The sequence below is a fragment of the Oratosquilla oratoria genome, chromosome 5 (genome assembly GCF_046742065.1).
Source record: "Oratosquilla oratoria isolate Oo_2021 chromosome 5, ASM4674206v1, whole genome shotgun sequence".
NCBI classification, from domain to species: Eukaryota; Metazoa; Arthropoda; class Malacostraca; order Stomatopoda; family Squillidae; genus Oratosquilla; species Oratosquilla oratoria.
In genome coordinates, this window is record NC_134781.1 from 34267455 (window position 1) to 34272478 (window position 5024).

The following is a 5024-nucleotide window of genomic DNA, read 5'->3' on the forward strand; positions in this document are numbered from 1 at the left end:
TACATATATACATATATATATATATATATATGTATATATACATATTATATATATATATACATATACATATACATATATACACATATACACATATACATACACTATATATATATATATATATATATATATATATATATATATTTTTGCAGAAACCACCGGGAAATTGAAAAAACAGATACCGAACGTTTTCGTCTATTTAGACATTTTCAAAGGTACAAAAAGCAATACAGAAAGAAACAATAAATACATAAGAAGACAAGGATACTCGGAGAGGTCCCATGTTACATTTTATCACACACAATTTTGTCAATAATAAAATTGTCCAATTTAAATAAACCCAAACTCAAGTTCATGTTATTTCCAAAATTTCTTTTTATAAAACAAGATTCAATAATATTTCTTTCTATAATATTATTACAAGAAGTAATTATTTTAGAATTTCCCCAGTCAATATTATGACCATAATCCCTTTGGTGGACAAATAATCCACTGGACACTTGCCCCGTTCTAATACTATATTTATGTTGGCCTATTCTTTTTTCTAAGCCTTTGCCTGTTTGGCCTATATAAATAAAATCACAATTTTTACATGGTATATTATAAATACATCCTTCTTTACTTCTTGGGGAATTTTTAATTAACAGACTCTTAATGTTGTTATTATTTTTGAATACTATCTGGATACCAAATTTTTCAAAAATGCTAGGAAGATGGAATAAATTTTCGTGGTACGGAATTGTTAGCATATTTTTATAATTAAATGGTTTGACCTGCGACGTATTAAGAAAACATTTCCTAGCTTTGATTTTTGTTTTATCAATAAGATGTTTTGGATATTTTAAATTTTCTCCAATGTCATAGATGAATTGTATTTCTTGATCCAAGAACTCAGGGGAACAAATTCTATAAGCTCTCAGGAACATTGAAGAAAAAACTGACAGCTTGGATTTTTGACTGTGATACGAGTAAAAATGAATGTACGAGAGGACATTGGTCGGCTTCCTGTAAACGTCAAATTTAAAGTATCTTCCACATCGGTGAATATTTACATCTAAAAATGGTAACATATTATTTTCTTCAACCTCTACTGTGAATTTAATGGAATGCACCAAATTATTTAAATCTGACAAAAAAGTATCCAAATATTGATCATTAGGTGTTTTGTGATTTCTTTGCATATACATATATATATATACATATACATATACATATGTATATATATATATATATATATATATATATATATATATATATACACTCACTCACACACACACACACACACACACACACACACACACACACACACACACACACACACACACACACACACACACACACACACACACACACACACACACACACACACACACACACACACACACACACACATACACACACACACACACACACACACACACACACACACACACACACACACACACACACACACACACACACACACACACACACATATATATATATATATATATATATATATATATATATATATACATATATATATATGTATATATATATATACATATATATATGTTATATATGTTATATATATGTATATATATATGCATATATATATACATATATATATATATATAAAGGGTGTAAATGGGCAGGAGGTCTTCTCTCAAACATGTTTTATTAAAAGTGATAGATGATTCAGCATGTTGTATTTTCTTAAGGATATTCTCTTTATTACGCAAGATAGACTTGCTCTCTCTTGCAAGATGTGAGATGATTTCTCCGTAGGAGGTCATCTGGGCTACCATATCGCGATTTCGAGTCACATTGACTCTTCTCCAGTAGCGTGGATATGGATCTTGTCTTCACGGTGGATGAGATCGGAATGTTGGCTTTTGGGGATCTGGCCGGTATTTAAGGCGTGTTTGCCTCGTCTGTCTCATATCTCCTTGTCGCAGAGTGGATGGTAGCAGGGGCTATGTTCCCTCTCATGCTTGGTAATGCTTGAAGGTCTGATGACTGTGTGTTGAGATTAGGTTCTAATTCTTTAATATTCAAGGCTTCAAGTATGGGGAGACGGCGTGCGTCCGGGCATGTTGTGATGATCTCGATGTTCTCTGTGAGCAATTGTCTCGTTATGTTCTCGTCATGTTCCTGACGTAAGTGGGTTTTTGGGGCTCCAGACGAAAGGACGACAGATGATAACTAAGACGTCTGCTCAACTTCATTGTCGTCATGCCGACATAGGTGGATGGGAGGGTTGCACAGTTTCCTTGTTTGCAAGTGAACCTATAGATGACATGCGATTGTTGAGTTGGCTCTTTCTTTATGTTTAGACTATTTCGTAGTAACATATGGCTGGTTTTCTGGCTTTTATGATATATTACTACGTTTATTCTCTTATCGGGATTTGTGGGTTTGACGTTTCTCTTTATGATTTGTTTCAATATTTTTTCATCTTCTTTGTATGCCGTGGAGAAAAGGGCTCGATGGTATATTTCAATTTCTCCTTTTTTCTCTGTAGTATCTTCCTGGGTATGATACCATCGGTCAGTAATTTTCTTAGTAAGAATGTCAGTATCTTTTTTGTTGAATTCGTTGTTTAAAAGTACTTGTGTGGATCTTACTATTTCCATATAAGCTTTTGTCCATGTGCTACAGTGAGTAAGAGCTCTACGTATATAAGCACTGATGGTGGAATTTTTGTACCTTTGTGGACATTTATTTTTTCCGTTCACGCATTGGCCTGTGTTTGTAGGTTTAGCATGTGTGTCTGTATTGAATTTTCCTTGTTGTTGTTTAACGAGAATATCAAGGAATGGCATGGATCCTTCTACGCTATTTTTGATCGTGAAGGTTAAACCGGAGGCATCTTGGAGTCAATTCTTAAGGAATACTATATCTTCATTGCTTGTAGTCTTTATGAAGAAATCATCAATATAATGACAATAAGTTTTCGATTTTTCGAATTTGCTGAACACTTCTTCTTCAATGCAACCCATAAAGAAATTTGCAAATAGCCGAGTGGGGAACCCATAGCGACGCCGTATATTTGTTGATATTTCACTCCGCGGGGACAGATGAAGGGTGTTTCTGTAGTGCAGCATTGGAGAAGGCTAAGGAGCGTGGACTCAGGGATTGGAGGCTTTGGAGTACTAGTATTGTGGTAAACACGATCAATGATATAGTTGATGGTACGCTGAATTGGGATGGAAGTAAATAGCGATTGTATGTCAAGAGAAGCTATGGCTCCTATTGCATTGTTTGTTTTAAAGATGTCCAGGAAGTCAGTAGCTGAGTGCAGGACGTATGACGTTAGTATGGTGCACAATTGTTTTGCGATGCCGTAGGTTGGAATTGGAATTTTTGAGATAATAGGTCTGAGATTATTTTTGTTCTTTTGTTTTTTCATATTTTTATATATTATCCATATATACTGTATTATTATATATATTCTTATATATGAACTATATTAATTACTTTCTGTACATAATAGGTTTGATAAGCTATCATATAGCCCCTGATATTAGCCAGAGGAAAATATATAAACCTTAAGTTTCTACATTAATGTACCTTATAGATTATGACCAAACTGAATAAAGTCTTCTGGTATTCTTTTAGAAAGTAAATATAAAGTCTGTCATTAGATAAAACGGGTTTAAGCTTTGCACTTTACACTAGTATAAGAACAAAAATTTATCTGTATTTCCTAGTTAGCTTTCAGTAGTGTAATGTCTTATCTACAAAATCTACCAGTAGTTTTCATAAGTACTTAGCTAATGAACTTGGTGAAATTCTTCTCTCAAGGTCATACTAAGGGTTCTTTGTCATAGCCGACGTCAAAACATTACCTTGGGTCACGTGCTTGGTCCGTGATCAATAGCTATTAGCCTCACGGATGAAAGCTCTTAGCTCGTATATACGAGTAGACCGGTCTTTGGGTAATGTAGGGCTTTAAGTGCGCGCGCACACACACATACACAAACACGGCTTGGTGGCGCGGTTGGTAGAGTCCCCGACTGCCACTACGGCGATCCGGGTACGAGTTCTGCCCAGGGCTGAAATAATTTCAGTATCGCTGCGCTTCGAGTCGTTACTCCAACTCTCGTGGGCGGGGAGTTGGGTGAGTGTGTGCGTGTAAGGTCACAGTATTACCCATACATCGGTCATACGAGCTCTGGGCTCTCTCCCGGGAGGGAAATAGCTGTCGATCACGACTCCAGCACGTGATCCAAAGACCAAGGTTGAATACACAGACACAGACACAGACGCACGCACACACACACACACACACACACACACACACACACACACACACACACACACACACACACACACACACACACACACACACACACACACACACACACACACACACACACACACACACACACTTTGCATAAGGAGACAGTGACGGCTTGCGAAGCACAGACTAGGATCTACGTTTGAGTATGTGTGTGTGTGTGTGTGTGTGTGTGTGTGTGTGTGTGTGTGTGTGTGTGTGTGTGTGTGTGTGTGTGTGTGTTTGTATGTGTGTGTGTGTGTGTGTGTGTGTGCGCGCGCGTCTGTATGCGTGTGTACACGTGTCATTCTATCCATTCCATACATACACGAAATCGAGAAAACATACATTATGTATACCTGTGTCCACGCTTGTATGGGCGTATGTGTACTTGTGTGGGTTTTTTTCCTTGTGTTGATGTATGCGTCATTGTTACACATGTATGACCCTGTGGTCATGCCGACTCACGCGTCTTACTTGGAACGGCCCTGTCGCGCTCTTCTTCACGAAACAAAAGTGTGGGTCCTTAGCCTACTCTACTCTGTGTCCCTGTTGGCGCTCTATGCTTTGTGTTTATACACACACACACACATACATACATAAATACATACATACATACATACATACATATATACATACATACATACATACATACATACATACATACATACATATATACATACATACATACATACATACATACATACATACATACATACATACATACATACATACATACATACATACATACATACATACATACATA

General features: G+C 36.5%; 1 pseudogene; it reads right to left on the reverse strand.

Annotated features, from left to right (window-relative positions):
- Positions 1-1890: 1890 nt before the first annotated feature.
- Positions 1891-4716, reverse strand: LOC143025732 (uncharacterized; annotated as a pseudogene).
- Between the last annotated feature and the right edge of the window lie 308 nt (positions 4717-5024).